Source organism: Rattus norvegicus, chromosome 13, assembly GCF_036323735.1.
Source record: "Rattus norvegicus strain BN/NHsdMcwi chromosome 13, GRCr8, whole genome shotgun sequence".
In the NCBI taxonomy this organism is placed as follows: Eukaryota; Metazoa; Chordata; class Mammalia; order Rodentia; family Muridae; genus Rattus; species Rattus norvegicus.
This window is the reverse complement of record NC_086031.1, coordinates 49,656,144-49,673,724: the sequence shown is the minus strand read 5'-3', so window position 1 is coordinate 49,673,724 and position 17,581 is coordinate 49,656,144. Positions and strand designations below refer to the sequence as shown.

The following is a 17,581-nucleotide window of genomic DNA, read 5'->3' as shown; positions in this document are numbered from 1 at the left end:
ATCAAGGCTGCGCCCTCCACAGGGAATGCAGAGGCTATGATTCTAGTCAAACGCCCTAAGTCCCACATGGGGTGATCCCAGTGGCAGGACAATTGAACACTGGGCTACAGTGCTCAGCCTAGGAAGAAAAGATCCACCCCACCCCATAAAACAATCAGGCTGTGGCAGAAAATTTTTTTTACTGTGCTTTCCGGAGCTTCCAATGTTCCCATCTTAGGTCAGGTCTGACTCAATGGGCTGACCACAAGCTCCCTGGGCTGATTTTTAAAGCCCTGTTTGTCACATTGACATTAATCCTCTTGTTAATAAACTGCCCTGAGGCAGGACGGTGCTGAGCAGCAGAGGACAGAGAAGGGACATGCCTTAGTGGGGTCAGCAGTTCTGGAAGCCACCTTCTCCATTATGGAAACCGTGGCCATGCCTAGGTCCCCCAGGAGAACCTGATTCACTCTCCTACCCTTCACCAACCAATCTGCCCCCCCTCCCCGGCATCCTTCTGGCTCCTTCCATCTGACCCCATCTGCAGCCCTTGTCTTTGCCTCTCATTGATTTTCATATTTAAGGAAAATCCATTTGATTCAGAGCAACTGAATCATCGGTGTTCAGACAAAAACCACTCAAGGTAGGCACTTGGCAGAGGCCACTTATGGGTAGGACTCTGCCTCTTCTCCAAACAGGACTCTGACCATACTGGCTGCTGGCTGTTTCTCTCTCACCTATGGCCCCGTCTTGGTAGCCTTTCGGACACTCTGCCTGTCACCCCAACAAGACCGGGTCCCTTATTTCTCTTTCATAACCTATAGGCATCCTCCTGTGTTTACCCACAAACTCAAGTTCACTGTTGGAGATGTGTGCTTGAAGCATTTGGAACATAGTAGTGTTGGGGGAGGGGGGATCACCGGAGAGAAATATTGATCTAAATATAAGACTGAAATCTCACAAATGTATTGTGTTGGCCTTCCTTTCCACTCTGAGAAGCATCCAAGGAGTGAAGTCATGTTGACATTACCAGTGTGGCCGCAAGGGCCCCATGCACGATCTCAATGTCAGTGGGCAGTTGGGTTTCTGATGCCCATTTGCACGACTTCTGTCTTTTGTCCTTGGGACTGCAGGGCCAAGAAACCTCAGCAGCCCTTGTCAGTGAGCACCGGGGAAAGAGAGTCAGTGTAATCCAAGGTGGCTTCAAACTTATGATCCCTTTGCCTTAGCCTCCTGAGTACTGAGAGTACAGGTCTGTGTCACCCATACAAAATGGCATCTTCTTAAAACAAGGCACCCGTACGCAGGCTGGGGGTATTCTGAGAAGTACAAGAATTCCAACCGACGAGTGTCAAGTTAAATGAAGTCTCTTAAAACTCTGTTTATTGACGATGTACTAACGCCAGGCACAAGCACGTCACCTGCACTACCTCCTTTAATCCTTTCAGAACTATTAGAAGACAAGACATACCGTTCTTGTAGGAAACTGAGGTAGCCAGAGATAAAAGAACTTGTTAAACCCGGGGGCAGCAGACTTGAACTCTGCGCCTTCAAAGCCCACACCTTTAGCCATTACACACAGAGCAAGGGGCTTGTGGGAGGTATTAATTCTGCAGCTGTCTCATCCCTCCAAAGGACAATGTGCATTCGCGGACAAAAGTCATATTAAAGTCATTTCCCTGGCTACCTGAGAAAGATCCTGTCTACTGCCTACTTCCCCTTATCCTATGACTCTGAGTGTCTAGGTGGGGCCTCAGGCAAGACCCTGGAGCTCTAATCCTGACTGTTCCCAGACCAGGGAGAGAGCATTTTGCTTTCTCTCCCAACCACCAACCCCAGCACCTTGAAAATAAATCAGTCTTCCTGATTGTTGGCTGAAGCTGGGAGAGGGTAAGATCCTCAGGTCCTGAGTCCCTGGTGGCAGGTGTTCTGTGTCACGCACAGCCTCAGCTGCAGTCTGGAAGGCCCCAAGTCAGGAGGCAAGCGCCTTAAGCTCAGCCCCATCTCAAGATTGAAGATAGTTGCACAAGGATGTGGGTACCATCTTGTAATTTCTCCTCTCTTCTTCCTCCCACTTCTCTGCAAGGTTCAGTTGAACCTCTACTATTTGCTAGATAACTTCCCGGACTTCCTGTTACCTCTCACCCAAGGGTTCCAGATCAGACAGCATGACCCTTGCAGGGTCCCAAAGTGGACGGAAATGGATGGGCGGCTCCAGAAGCAGGTTAGGACTCTTCGTCGATCCATCTGCACCTTTCTCTGGAACAACTGAGGTAGTTAGAGGACCTGGGCTGGAGGACCTCTCCTGGAAGTGATGGTGGCGGGTCCTCCTGTAAAGGAAAGGCTCAATTGTGCTAAGGTTTCCTGTCCTGACAACTCCCGGCGTAGCCCCCGCCACGCAGCAGCCGCCTTTCTGCGGCCGGCCGGCTGGAGAGGCGGGGCAGGAAGGCTAACGCAGGAAAGGGTTACGGGAATAGCTTTCCAATGACAAAGTCTGGAAGGGACCCATGCCTCCGCCCCTCTGCGGGTTAAGCTGGCACAGTGCAGGGAGGAAAGCGAGGGCGATCCGTAGCCGGGCCTCCCCTCCCGCCCACCCCCAGCCGCGGGCGCTCCTGGCTCGGCCCTCCGCCGAGGCAGCCGGCGTGTGCCTAGGGCAGCGGGTCACCAGGCTCCGCCCCTGGCCGCCCGGCCCGGGGGACGGCACTTTGTTCAGGATGCCGCCTCCTTCTCGTAGTAGAGCCGGAGCCCGCGACCGCCCTAGTGAGAGGCTGGAGGCCGGAGCGCGCGGCGCGGGCTGAGACTCGCGCGGGGAGCCGGCTGGGCCCCGGGAATCCCCGGGAAACTTTCTGGTCGCAAGGAGAAGACGCTCGGCACTGCGCTGCTCGGGCGATGCGCGACTCTGAACAGCGGCGGCGCGGACCCACAACCCGGGACCAGAGTCGCTCCGGTGAGTGGCCCGCACGGGGCGGGCGAGGCGGCGGCGCTGAGCTCTGCACTTGGAAGGGCTGGAGTCAGCCCAAGGGAGGAGAGTCTGGTGCCCGAGGGAGGCTGCGGGCTGGCGCAGGAGAAGCGCGGGATAGTAACCGGGATGCTAGTGGCTTCGCCCGAGAGCCTAGACGGGGCAGCTGGACCTTGTGACTGTCCTAGGGTTGACAATGCGACCATCTAACTACAACCCTCTGAGCTTCAGTTTCCCTTCCTAAGAAATACCTGCCATTTAAAGTGCGCTAAGTTCCTGCAATCAAAGGCACTAAATGCTGTGTTATTACACACACACACACACACACACACACACACACACACAGAGAGACAGAGACAGAGACAGAGACACACAGAGACAGAGACACACAGAGACAGAGACACACAGAGACAGAGACACACAGAGAGATACCTCCTGACATACGTAGTCAAGACAGACCACCACCACCACCATCACCACCACCACCACCACCACCACCCACTCTGAAGCAGATAGTTAACTCTGAACATCCCAGAAGGAGCTAAAAGAAGAGCTGGGGCAGGTGACCTGGCTAGGCTGTTCCAGAAATGTGCACTGCCCAGCCACCACTACCATCCCCCTGCACCGGAGGGGGGGCGGCTATGCGGAGAAGCGCCCTCTTCAAGGCTGTTTCTTCTGGCGTCTGCCCAGGACGTCCGGGAGCAGAAAGAGCATCTCGTGGGAGAGAGGAGGGAGGAGAAAAGAGAAGCTGGGAAAATGTGAGAGAGATGCTCACCTGAGGGTGCGAGCGCGGTGCCTGGGCTTTTGTGGTCCCTTTTAATCTTCAGAGTCTACCAGAACTGGCCATAGGATAGAGAGTGGGCCAAGTCTGCTGATGGCAAAAAGGGAAGGAAGGAACTGGGGCGGACCTGAGTGGTGAGTGGCTCGGGCAGTGCACTAGAGTAATGTCCATCCAGCAAAGAGAGTCCCTTGTCCCCCAGAGCTGAACACAGGAAAATCAGCTGGTGACTCAATGGGACTTTGTTAGGACGGTCGGTCGGAGAGCGCAGCTGGCGCCGGCTTAAGGGAAGTGCTGGATCCCCCCTTGATAACACACTGTTTATCTGGCTTCCTGTTTCAGCCATTGGGATACCATTGGCTGGTTCAAATTCAATGCTGAGAAGCCTGTGGCCAGTTCTCCCGACAAAGGCTGTGGGCTCATACAGACTTTGGCACTGCCACCTACTTCAATCCCTGGGCTTTTGGCACCCCTGTCACTCACTTGTGATGCAGTAGGAGAACTTCGCAGATGATCACTCCAGAGACGTTGGCTTCCCTCAGGACAAAGATACCCATTCCTCCTCTTACTCACTGTTTTCATCCTGCTTTGGTTGGTGCATCCTTTTACCCTGGGAAGAGAACGGCAGCCATATGGATATCTCCTGAGATGTGCTTTACCCAGGGGCGGGTTTCTAGATAAATTCTCTGTCAGAATGTAGTTTCTCTGGCTGTGCTATGGACTTTGGATGCAAGAACAAATCCTGCTCTGGTCCTTATGCTCATTAAGTTGATCCAGAAAGAGAGATACTGCTAGAAGAACAGGCACTTTTATTTTCTGCTCTGTGGCAGCCTCCAGGGGCCTTTACCTGAGGTTGCCAGGTAAAGGGGCTGCTGCTAATCTGAGGCCTCCAGAGGGCTGGTCTTAATTCGCCAGAGGCAGGCCTTTGATTCTGTTTTGGACTTTAGTTATTTTATCTCCCCGCCCCCACTACCACCACGGAGCTGAGGACTGAACCCAGGGTCTTGCTAGCAAGTTCTACCACTGAGCTAAATCCCCAAACCCTTGCTTTGGATTTTAGACAGGTGGGAATCTTCACTCGATCTGACCAGCACATCATAAGCACTTTATAAATATTTGCCAACTTAATAAAACTGGAAGGGAAAAATCTTTTTTTAAAAGATTTACTTTTTTAATGTATATGGGTACACTGTAGCTGTTTTAGACACTCCAGAAAGGGGCATCAGATCCCATTACAGATGGTTGTAAGCCACCATGTGGTTGCTGGGATTTGAACTCAGGACCTCTGGAAGAGCAGTCAATGCTCTTAACCACTGAGCAATCCCTCCAGTCCTGGGAGAGAAAAATCTTAATGGCACCCAGAGACTACCTTCCATTTCATGCAAATGGCAGGCTATCCTTCTCTGAGAGTTGCTTGATTTGTCTGCCTCCCAAAACCATCCCATACAATGGGTTTGGGTATCCCGAGGCCCTGGTGGGTCTTGGCCTGAGGAAATGTTCTTACCTTGCCTAATTTGTCTCCTACCTCAACATCATGTGAACAGTGTCTGCACTCCAAGGCCTGAAGCATGCTAAGCAAAGTGCACCGGACCAAGCTACAGCCCAGTCCTCAGCCCAGCCTTGGGCAACTAGGAAAGAGTTCCAGGAAGCATGAGAGCATCTTCTCAAACCTTCCATTTTTAGTTGATGTCACCTCTCCCTCTTTTAAAGTACTTTAGAATCTTTACAAGGTTTATCATAGGCTAGCATTTTAAAAGAACCTCTGTGTCTCTGCCCAACTCCTGCTCCTCTCCCTTCAGCCCAGAGTTCAGGCCTCCTGAAGGAAGGGCTGGGCTTCTGGCCACATAGCTTTGGTGCTGCAGAGCCCACCTTGGGCTCAAGCCTCCTCTCTTTGTAGAGGTCGGTCTCTTTAGTAAATTGGCACCTTGTATGCAGATCTCTATGTCTGTAGTATTTGCGTGCACGGATGGCCGGATGGCAGCAGACAGTCCTGAGCTGTTAGTGGGAAAGAGAAAAGCAGAAACACAGGAATTGGGAAGAAAAGCTGTCTCCAGCCATCAGCTCTTACTCTGCAGAACACTGGGATCTAAGAAGTGTGGCAATACTTGGCAAACGCTTCACCTTGCTGGCCCCCCTAGTCCCTTACACACACACACACACACACACACACACACTCACATACACACTCACACACAAATAAATAAAAACATTTTAGTTCCCTTTTCTTTTTTTTTAAAGTTCCTTTTTAATAAAAAAAAAATACAAAAAAAATTACCAACGTTTTAAGTGGAAACACCCTCCTCGATTGCTTGGACCTAATCTCCCAGGGAGGCTGACTCAGGCTTAGTTTCCCCCAAGGGGTCTGGGATTCTGCATCCCGGCTTCCTGTGACTCCTAAAACAAGAAGGGAGGCCGGATGGCTCTGACCCAGACCAATCTGAATGGCTCACAGATCTGATTCAGCCTCTGATGCACGGCCTGTGAAGCCCCCACCGCCACCCTCATCAAATCTATTTGCTCTATTTAATTTTAATCTGAGATGTACTAATATGCATGAAAAATCGGGGGCGCTGATGCATGCCCCTGGCGGAGGGCTGTTAATAACAAGATGTTTCCACTTCAAAGGACTACACCGCTAGTCTGATGGCCAGTCCTCTGATGTTCTGAAAGCTTTCCTAAATGGATTTGTTTCTTAGTTTCCTTTCTGGATTGTTCGCTGCCTGTTATGTTTGTGGGCTGGTCTTATAACCTGCTGGGTTTACCTGGGAGTGTTTTCGTGTATGAGTTTGGAATCTTCTGTATCTGAGGCCACAGCAGCTAGGAATAAAGGTAGTTTTACTTTTTCCACTTTGGTGTAGGTAGGTGCTTTCCTTCCCAGCCCGATTGCTTGGGCCGTAACTTTCAGTATGCTGAGTAGCTGCAGCAACAGAGATGCACCCCCTTGTTCTCCGCCTTGGGAAAAACCTTTGTGTCTAATACGATATGAGCTGTGAGTGTCTCATGTTTACCTCTTATCATCTGGTAAGAATTCTATTTATACTTTTCTATTTTTTTTATAGTGTGAAAGGACGCTGTATTGCATCACATGCTCTTTTCTTCGTGAACCATGTGACTTCTTTCCTCCCTTCCTGTGGCTGGTGCTGAGCTTCCCTTCTCTCCTTCCCTGAGCTGCCTTTGCCTTCCGGGATAAATGACTCTGGAAGTTTTCCTTTCCTTTTTCAACAATCTGCGATTTTCTGCCACCAAACTAAGGGTGACAGAATGTACCTAGACCAGAAATGGGATGGTGTCTATTATATTTTTCTTCATCACTGTGCTTAAAACAGTTAAAAAATTATCATGGGAAAATATATATAACATAAAATTTAACAACTTTTTTTTCCTTTGAGGCATGGTTTCTCTCTATAACCCTGGCTTTCCCGGAACTCTCTATGGAGACTCAAACTCACAGAGATCTGCCTGCCTCTGCCTCCTGAGTGCTGAGATTAAAGGCGTGACCACCAAACCTGGCTTAGCAACTTTTTTAAAGACGAAAATGAAAAAGACAGTGTGACACAAACTGGCCACAAGATCTGATTCCTCTTCCTGCCTCGACTTCCCAAGGGCCGGCAATTACAAACTTGCCCCACCCACCATACCCAGCACTTTAAGCCACTCATCAATGTGCAGTTTAGTGGAATTAGATGCTGCATATTGTCTCGTGATCACTGCCACCAGCTATCTCTAAAGCTTTTCAATCCTCCTAACCTAAAAGCTACCTATTAAAGATTAACTCCCGGCTGAGCACATCAGCCCAGGCTGTGATCTCAGTACTTAGAAGGCTGACTCCGGAAGAGGTGGAGGCTGAGTTCTGTCAGGTCTGTAGACCAAGCCCCTGTCTCAAAAAATCCCACAAGTGACTAAAACCAAATAATGAATAAAACCTCAGTTCCCCTCCTCCTGTCTTTTGGCTACCAAAATTATTTTTATATCTATAAATTTGTGAACATGTCCTTAAGAATGATAGGGTTAAAATATTTCTTTTTTTTCTTGTCGTTTAGTCTTCCAAAACATCCCTCGGTCTAGACATGATTGCTCAGATTAGTACAAGCTGATAATGTGTGGTCTCCCTCAAGCTCCGTGTGACCTTCCTTTCCTCTGGTTGTGAGCCTTCATTTTGCTTTTCTTTTCGCTTCATCTGGGGCACCTTTTAAACATTACTGATCTTTTAGACCATCCCCAGAAACTTAGCTTCCGTCGGTTTGGACTATGGCTTCAGTACCTGTCATTTAAAATAAATCTGCCTTGGTAATTCTAATGCTGTGTGAGGGTCAGGCCTGCAACTGGCTGAGCTGATTTACTGCTGGACCCTTTGACTGCTCACGGCTTCCAGAGAGGCTCTTCCCTCCCATCTGACCCGCTCTACATCCCCTTACTAACTTGAAAATCTATTTACAAACACGGTAAATGGCAACTCCCACAGAATGAATACTTTCGAAGTTGAAAAGAGCATTAATTATGTCGTCTCGCCCCCTCATAAGATCTCTCTCCTAGTGCTCATCGGGCGGCGACGTCTCTGTTACCAGGGAACTCCTAGCGACACTGCCAAAATCAACTTATTTCCTGCTCGATAGTTCTGCTTTCAGAGTTTCCCTCGTATTAAAAATGTCATGGTCGTAGCCTTTACCTCTTGGTGGAAATCACCACAAGGTTAGTGAGTATCGCCAAAGCGCATCCCCAAATCAAGCCACGTGGGATGAGGGTAAGTGCCTGCCATGCCACCTTGTCGCTATTTGAGACTAGCTACCCTGGCCCTGTCCTCCTCTCTTCCTTGGTCTCACCAGCCCTTCAGACCATCGCTTGGTGTGTTGGCAGGGATATTCAGAGATGTTCACACATGATATGCTAGGGAGATTTCGAGCCAGCCTTGGAGTTTACACTTTATATCTTGATTTAGTGTGTAAAGTGTAACCTACGTGAGTGTCCGGCAAATACTGGATTTGAAACCACAGCCTCCCTATTTGCGCCATTACTTCTGTATCATCGTAGGCAGGCTGCAGATCCTGTTAAGAGACTCGGTTGCTTCTCCATAGAAAGTGGGATGAGAATATCTAACTCCTGGGACGTCATCATGTTCCCAGTTCTTCTGATCTGAGCCGCCACCCTTACCCTGCATGTGGGTGCACTCGCCACACGGAGACGCTCTCAAACGTGTCGAGTTTGTGGGAAGCAGCTGGAGAGGAAACAGCTAGAGAGGAAACAGCTAGAGAGTGACTGAATCGCATGAGCTGAGTCTATGGTAAAGGCACGAGTTCAGTAAATGTCAGATTCTTCTTTTTACCTGGCACTCTTGGAACAAGCTACAGTTCATCCCCACTTGTGTCCAGAAAAACAGCAATCCATTTATGAGCTGCCTGGTATAGGTGACCTGTAGGCAGTTTACCCAGTATGACCTAGTTGGCAAAGTAGTGTTTTCACGCCTGCCCCCGCCCGTTTTTAGATCGAAAACCTGAGAATTAGGCTCCCTGAGAAAGGATAAAAGAGTACCCAAAGCAATGAAAAGTCTCGCTGTATCTTCTGCTCATTTTGTTTTGGTCTTATCTACTGTGAGGGAGTAGGCTTCAAGCATTGCATAGACTGGATATTCAATAAATTATTACTAGAGTCAATTCCCAGGGCCTGTTTTCCAAGCTCAGTGGTGCAGATAATTAAGTTGACTGGAAAGGAGAAACAGGGTTCCTGGTGGTGCCAAGACGCCACCTGTTCTCTTCTTGCTTGGCTTGAACAAAGAAGAAGCAGCTGAGGAGACACACACTGGAGGGTGCCCAGCCAGGACCAGAACTCGGCAGCTGCCTTTCTGTCTCTCATTGGGTGGTTCTGTGAAGTTACCTGGGCTTTTCTTGCCCAAAACATTGGAGGGGCTTGATTGTGTTGGGGACCTAGATGCTTCCCCTCGGATGTCTGTCAGCCCCCAGACCACTGAGCCCTGCACAACCTCCTGGGCACTGTGAGCTTTGTTCAGGAGCTTTAAGAGAACAACCACGATGCTCACTCCTGTCCTGAGTGGAGGCTGTGTCCTCAGGGTGCCAGGGAGAGGGACTAGGAAACAATCGTGCTTTCCCCATGCCACTCTCCCCATCAAGGTTTTGTTAGAAACTTCCAAACCGGCAGAGAAGGGGAGCACAGCGAACATCCAATTGCTGTTCTGACATTTTGTTACCTGTACCCTCTTACTCTTCCTTATGTGAGGAAGGGGGAGGCTCTTAAGACTACATAGAGACTAGAGAGAGGGAAGACGGGGGACAACAGACTGTATGTATGTATATAATATATATATATGTGTGTGTGTGTGTGTGTGTGTGTGTGTGTGTAGAAAGAGCAATGTAACAAAATGTAATTGTCAAGTAAATGTATACATTTGCTGTTTAAGAATATATACAGAGGGGTTGGGGATTTAGCTCAGTGGTAGAGCGCTTGCCTAGGAAGCGCAAGGCCTTGGGTTCGGTCCCCAGCTCCGAAAAAAAGAACCAAAAAAAAAAAAAAAAAAGAATATATACAGAGCCATTTGGGAATAGTTTGTTGACATCATGACCCTCAAACCTTTAATACTTAGCTGTGTTTCCTAAGGAAAGAGACATTCTCTTACATACCTACCGTGCCTAAATGGACCTAACAGAATTAGCTAAAATACGAACCATATCAAACTCCCAGGTTGTTTTCCAGGCACACCAGAGGGCTGCTCACTTTTTTTCTTAATCTTCTAGCCACCATGTTGAGGCCTGAATGGATGTTTTATCTCCCGGAAGGAGGGTCAGGGTCTTTTCGATTGAGATCACGATATCTGGAAGAAGAGCACTGGATTGGTGGAGTGATTGATTTAGTTTCTTACTACATAGACTAGGAAGCCTTGAACCCGTGGCCTCAAGTGATCCCCTCTGCCCCTTCGCTGCATGCCAGGCGATAAGCACAGGAGGAAACGATAGTGTATTGATGAACTGGCAGGTGACAGTCACTAGCCTGTCTAGGTCTGTTGGAACACTCGCTCGGTCATAAGTGTTAGTGTAAACACCCGTTTCCATTCTTTTGGACTGGCAGCGATAGTCGCGGTCTAACGGTGACACAACAGGAACTAGAGTGATTTGCATATCATTGAAAGTCCAGGCAGATAAGCAGCCAAAGAGCTAATGGTTTAGGCAACAGGACAGGGTCAGGAGGAGTCAGGCCAGGAAACTACTGCTTGCTGTTGAAAAGTTCTGATGGGAACCTCCAGTCATGGTTTTGAGGAACCCAGCCTGCTTTGGGTTCCTTTCTGATTTCATAGTGCAGAAAGGAGCGGATGATACAGTCCTGGTCTAGTGAGGCTTCCCTACAATACTGAGCTGGGTTGGAGAGAGCATTCTTAAGCTCTGGGTGCAGCTACTCGGAGGCGCCCACGCATTGCACACTCAACAGGACACTCTCAGTGCCACACAGCCCACCTGTCATGATGATTTTGACGTAATAAACTTGAAGGATCTTTTTGCTTGTAAAAATATTTGAACATCAGCATTCATTTATTTTTTTTTCTTTTCTTTTTTTCAGAGCTGGGGACCGAACCCAGGACCTTGAGCTAAATCCCCAACCCCTCATTTAATTTTTTAAAGTGTTTTTTTTTTAGTAACTCCGAACAATATATAAGCAAATATTATTGGGAAATGAAATTTTTTTAACTTAAAGGTTATCTTCAAATATGATGAAATTTTTGTGAAAACTAAGTTTGAATGTGGGTGACATTGATGTGTGGCATTTTGTAGATGTTTAATGGCATGTTGATGAATGCCAAGTTTACATTTTTGTGATCTAGAACATGTAACATATTTTTCTGCTGTTCACATCTACAGAGTTCCTTGGCTCTGGGTTTCTTTCCTGGGGGGAAGGGGGTGGGGTTGGGGGTTACAAGTGTGGGCCCCGAAGGTGTCTCTAGGGGAGTGTTGGGCCACACCACTCTGGGACAGTCCTGGGCTGCGTGGACCTCGGCTGGGTGTGTGTCATCCTCCGAGGAAGGGCCATATCTTCTCTGCCTTTTACTAACGCTGCCCTTCCTTAGGCGTGCACTGTTCCTCTAGTGTATGATCCAAGGCAGGTACCTTCCTACCCCACAGCTCAGTCATTCATTCATGGCAGCCCTATGGACTAGGCAGGGCAAACACCCCCTTTCTATAGATGGTGAAGAGAGGCCAACCTGAACAAAGTGAAGTACCAAACCCTGTCTCAAAGAATAAAATCAGCAATATGACTGTGTGTGTGTGTGTGTGTATGTGTGTGTGTCCGTGTGTGTGTGTATGTGTGTCTGTGTGTATGTGTGTATGTGTGTGTGTGTGTGTGTGTATGTGTGTGTGTCCGTGTGTGTGTGTGTGTGTGTCTGTGTGTCTGTGTGTATGTGTGTGTTTGTCTGCTGTGTGTGTGTATGTGTGTGTGTGTGTGTGTGTGTGTGTGTGTGTGTGTGTAGACAGGCTTTGTGCTTACTGTGTAGTTCAGGTTGGCCTCTTTCACTTGGTACCCAGGTAGTCAAAGCAACAACATAAACTGGTTGTGTTTTGGGTTCTGTTTCTTATCTTCTCATAAGAATTGAGAATAACGTTTATACATAAAGTCAAGCCTATGTCAGATTGACAACTCATTAAAATCTTTGCTAAAATGCTTAGCTAGTCTATGGTTAATAAATGGGCCACTCCCACTTTACACATCTATGCTGTCCCGCCTTGCTGTCACTCCCTCCCAGTCCCCCTTTAAATGCTGTCACAAGCCCACCACACCACATCGGAGGCAGCTTCCCTCCCTCTTGCCCTTAGAGAAATCAGAGGCTGTTAGAGATACCTAGAAAGTGACTGAGTGGTCAGGGTGGCCATGGGACATGGATGAGAAGGACTGCCACTGAGCTGGCTGGGGACATTGGGCCTCTCTCCACCCACACAAAAGCCTAGATAGACAAAGGCCTCCGTGTTTAGAGTGATGGGCAGGGGTTGGCCTAGGTCCATCCCTGAAGCCCGATCAGGGCTGAGAACATGGGGGTAGCAAATGCTAGCACACAGTAGGGGCTCGGAAAACATTTACAGATTGGTTACTCAGGGATAAAAGTCACCTTTAGACTCAACTAAGGCAAAAGCAGGGCAAGAATGCCTGTCTGTTCCCCTTTCCCAGCCTCAGGAATACTCAGGATCCAGACTTCCCCAGCAATCTTGGAGGCCACCTTCTTGTTTGCTCTGCCTCTCGTTGAATGTTGGGCCTCTGAAGTGTGATTTTAGAAAAAGTGCACAGGCCTGACTTGGGGTCCTGTAACTCCCCCAACTTTCAACTTCCTCATCTAGAAGACAAGGGTGGGTGGCATTACTTGATCTACAGAATTATGGTGCTCTGGGGGGGAGCTGGGCCTCTGGTGTGGTGCTCTAGGGAGGAGCTGGTGGGCCGGTACAAAGTGAATGTTGGTCATGACCACCGGCCCTGATCCACGTTCAGGGATTCATGTTTCTATACTTACTAACAGTTGGCCCACTGAGGGTCTGTGTCAGACAGGAAAGTAACTGAACAAAGTCACTGTAGTAGCATCAAGCGTGAGCCCCAGCCCTGCAGATCATTCTTCTGGGAGGATTTATTTCCAGTAGGGTATGTATACACCAGACATGTGGTGAGACAATGTTACCTTGCCATGGCGTCAGAGAGGTAGAATAGGAGAGCGTCCAGTGCCAGCTCTGAGATATACGATCCCTCTGAACCCACTGGGCCCCAGACTGCACAGTGTGGCTTGCATGTGCGTGTGCATGTGGTGTGTGATGAGTGTGGCCTGGGGTTCGTTCGGCAAGGCTAGCCCATTATCTGATCCAGTCTGTGCCTCAGAGTATTACAAATACCGCTGGCCTCAGAAGGAGGAGGGATCACAGATGTGGCTGAGGCAAAGAATATGGAAAGGTGGGAGATTTGAAAAGGTGAACTCCAGCTTGTGAGCTAAGAGGCAGATGGGTCCATCTCCATAACAATAGGACATCGGGAGCAGGCAGTCTGGACGCCTCAGAGGCAGAGCCCTGCCTCACAAAGCCGAGGAGAGCCAGGCTCAGTGGTCCTTGAGCCAAGGTTGCTACTCTGTTTCCTTGCACTTCATCTTTGTGCTAAGAAACCTGGATAGGTCTGAATAGGCCTTGCAGAATTCACGGAAGAAAACGGGAGCCCCCAGTTTCCTGCAGCCTTCCGAAAATCCAGACTCCCTTACAAATAAAAAGAAAGGGCCCTGTCTCTTTTTTGTTGTATTTGATTTTCATTTTAATCATGATAAAATTTACCAACAGTGATGTGAGCAGATCTTAAGTGTCTGGCTTGATGTCTTTTTGACAAATCACTGCTCCGATAGCCTATTTTTCCCCTGTCTCTTTCATCGGTAGATACCCTCCCCTCCCCCAGCTGTGTCCCAGTGCTGACTTGCATTGCCATAAATTAGTTTTGTCTACTAATGAATTTCATGGGGATGAATAATGGAGTATGTTTTGTGTGAGTCCGACTTCTTAGCTGAGCATAGATTACTTCCAGGTAAAGGCAATTTTTCAGTTCAGCCACCAAGTTTTATAGACTCATCGTCGTTGAGCTGTAGGGTCTGGTTTGTGTTGTCTCTGAGCAGTCTGACGGCGTGATCCAGTCTTGTCTCAGACTCATAAGCAATCCTGCCCCTTATCCCCGTGCATGCTGGGATTGCTGACGTGAGCCGACATTTCTGTTATGAGAGGACCGCTGCTAATTTATAGGTTCCTTAATGACACCGCAGGGCAACCGTGGTGTCCGTTCTGAGGGTTCGGACAAGCTGGTAGGGAGGTGGGTGTGGTCTTCGTTCTTGGGAGGGGGAAGTCAAAGGAATCACAAATTCCAGGCAAGCCTAGGCTCCATTATCAGTTTGAGGCCAGCCTGGGCAACCTAGTGAAACCCAACTTGGAGAGGGCGAAGGGGGGAGAAAAACAGAATCTATGTTGGCCATCCTTAAAGGAATCCTAGCCGTGTTCTCGGGGACTGCGTTTCTAGACCGTCTTTCCTTCCTATGGTGACCTTCTTTTCTTTCCTGGATTGTGGCTGCCTTCACCCAGGAATAGGAAGCTCACTGGCAGGAGTGTCTGTCCCTGCCAGTAAAGGACAAAGGGGCCAGAGTAGGACAGGGTTCTGTTGGTGATGGAGAGGGTGGAGACCCAGAGGGGGCAGCTGGCTAACAGGGATCTTGTCCCAGGCTACATTGTGCACGGTTGGGAACCCAGCACTCAGCATGGAGTCTGATACATGGAGAGCGTTTGATAAAGATATGTTGATGACTAATGGTCTGGAAAAAGGAAGTTGGGGCATCAAACCCACTGTCACACTCCCTATGGAAGGTCTGAGCTTGGGGAGCCCTGCAGGGAGAGGAAGGGTGGATAGGGTTTCACAAAGGAAAACCCAGCTGGGTGGAGCGATGCAGGTGTGTGTGTGTGTGTGTGTGTGTGTGTGTGTGTGTGTGTGTGTGTGTGTGTGTGAGGGATGCAATGGCTGGAGAGCCCAGAGTGGAGTAGTATTTTCAGAGGATCACTGACCTAGGAGTGGAGCCCTCTTGCACCTCTTGGTGCAGCTCATGTAAGCTTCTTTGCTCTTAGAGTCCTCCTCTCTGACGTAAGTGTCACGTCAGGTCCTGTGGCTGCCATGACAAAGTAAACTGGGTGGCAGAAGTTCATCAGTGATGCCTGCAATCCCAACATGCAGAGGCTGAGGCAGGAGGATGGAGAGATTAACCCCCCTACCCCCCCCAACCCCGTCTTGGGGCTGGAGAGATGGCTCAGTGGTTAAGAGCACTGACTGCTCTTCCAGAGGTCCTGAGTTCAATTCCCAGCAACCACATGGTAGCTCTCAACCATCTGTAATGGGATCTGATGCCCTCTTCTGGTGTGTCTGAAGACGGCGACAGTGTACTTACATACATGGGGCTGGAAAGATGGGTGGCTCCGCAGTGGAGAGCTCTGGCTGTGCTTGCTAAGGACCTGAGTTTGGTTCCCACCACCCACATGGTGGCTCACAAGCATCGGAAATGCCAGTGTCAGGGAGTCAATGTGTTCTTCTGGCCTTAGGCGGGCAGGTGGTGTGCATATATACACACATGCAGAAAAACAGCCATACACATAAAGCAGCAACTAGATACTCTTGATTTTTAATTGTTTTTTTACACGTATGTCTCTCTAGTCCCAACAAGTAAATCTAAAAAAAAAAAAAAAAAAAAAGAAGAAGGCTAGTTATGGTTGTGCATTCTTTTTTTTTTTTTTTTTTTTTTTTGCATTTTTTTTTTTTCCGGAGCCGAGGACCGAACCCAGGACCTTGCGCTTGCTAAGCAAGCGCACTACCGCTGAGCTAAATCCCCAACCCCAGTTGTGCATTCTTTAATCCCAGCAGAGCCAGGGTGGTCTCCATAGAGAGTTCCAAACCATCCAGAGTCACGTCACATGGTGAGACACTGCCTCGGAAACATACAAACAAGCGGTTTTATAAAGAGTCTCAGGAAACTAAACAGACAACAAGATCCCCAAACCCAAGAAGTGCATTGTTTACGTTTTACACTGAAAGTGTAAAATCAAGATTCCAGCGGGGCAAAGGCTGGAGGCCTGGCCCAGCGTTAGGACCACTGGCTGTTCTTCCAGAGGACCCAGGTTCAGTGTCTAGAACCTCCATGTTGGATGGTTCACAACTGTCTGTACTTTCTGTTCTGGAGGGGTCGACATCCTCTTCTGGTCTTTGTGGGCACCAGGCACCATGTACACAGATGTACATGCAGGCAAAACACCCATACACATGAAACAAAAAATAAATAAGTCCTTAAAAAATATTAGTAGGGTCAGGTTCATTCCGTGAGACCCACGGCGAAGAGTCCCTTCTGACCTCTTCCAGCTTCCAGTGTTTGCCAGTTCTTGGCCTCCCTTGATCTGTAGACCCATCACTCCAACCTCTGTCTCCATTGCTTTAGATCCATCACTATGGAGACCACATGGTCCCCCTGTGGTCCTCTCATATTGTCTTACTGCTGTGTGTATCTGGGTCCAATACCCCTCTTGTTAGTACAGAGGTCATATTGGATGAGGGGCCAACTTCCTACCTCAGTAAGGTTTCATTTTAACCAATTACATCTGCCATGACCAGACTCCAAATAAAACCATCTTCTGAGAAGCTTGGAGTTCAACTGTCTTGACTGGTGACACATTCAGCCCATCCAAAGATGCCACCACTGCTGGGGCAATCCTTTAGGTGAGGGCATCAGATCCCATTACAGATGGTTGTGAGCCACCATGTTGTTGCTGGAAATTGAACTCAGGGCCTCTGGAAGAGCAGTCAGCGCTTTTAACCACTGAGCCATCTCTCTAGCCTGTCCGTGTCAAGAGATTTTTAGTCTGGGACATAACTGATATGTCCCATGGGACAGAATTCATATAAATCTCTCTGGGTCTCTTTCTTACAAAATGGACCTCAAGTTTTCCACATATGTAGAGAGTGTGACTCTGCCTCTGAAGTTAGGGGTTCAGGGCAATGGGAGAGTTGTGGGGCCATGCACATGTAGACATCATCAAGGAAACCCTGGTTGGAGCCCAAGAGGTGCTTTGAAGCTCCCACTAGACTCCAATAGTCATCTGCCATCTCAGGTTTCTCATCCTGATGGTGAGGATCATGGAAAGCCAGTATCCTCCAGCACCACCGCTGTGCCATGGGTCCTTCCTCAGTGAGGTCTACAAGGAGGGAGCCACGCTATAAATAGCACCCCACACCCAAAGTCCTTCTTCCTGTGCAGGAAGCACTGTGGTCTAATGGAGAGGAAAAACGTGTTTCCGGAAGAGAGGCCAGGAAAGAGAGAAGCAGAGTGGGGGCGG

General features: G+C 48.9%; 1 protein-coding gene and 1 long non-coding RNA gene across 9 annotated transcripts in view; one reads left to right on the top strand and one right to left on the bottom strand.

The window, feature by feature from the left end:
* LOC102553722 (uncharacterized) overlaps nt 1-4,470 on the bottom strand; it is an 8,972-nt gene extending 4,502 nt beyond the window's left edge. Inside the window, exons 1-2 of one of the 3 annotated variants that reach the window (XR_010057209.1) lie at nt 3,714-4,466; nt 2,125-2,309 (exon numbers count right to left, since the gene is read on the bottom strand). This is a non-coding gene — a long non-coding RNA (uncharacterized LOC102553722). Of the gene's footprint in view, nt 1-162; nt 2,310-3,713 lie in introns of those variants that run through there. The other 2 variants (XR_010057208.1, XR_595477.4) reach the window with 2 other exon arrangements.
* Nucleotides 2,608-17,581, top strand: part of Nav1 (neuron navigator 1) — a 252,363-nt gene continuing 237,389 nt past the window's right edge. For 3 of the 6 annotated variants that reach the window (XM_063272612.1, XM_063272610.1, XM_063272608.1), the window contains exon 1: nt 2,609-2,926. The gene's annotated coding sequence lies outside the window, so the exon portion shown is untranslated. 6 annotated transcript variants of the gene reach the window in all.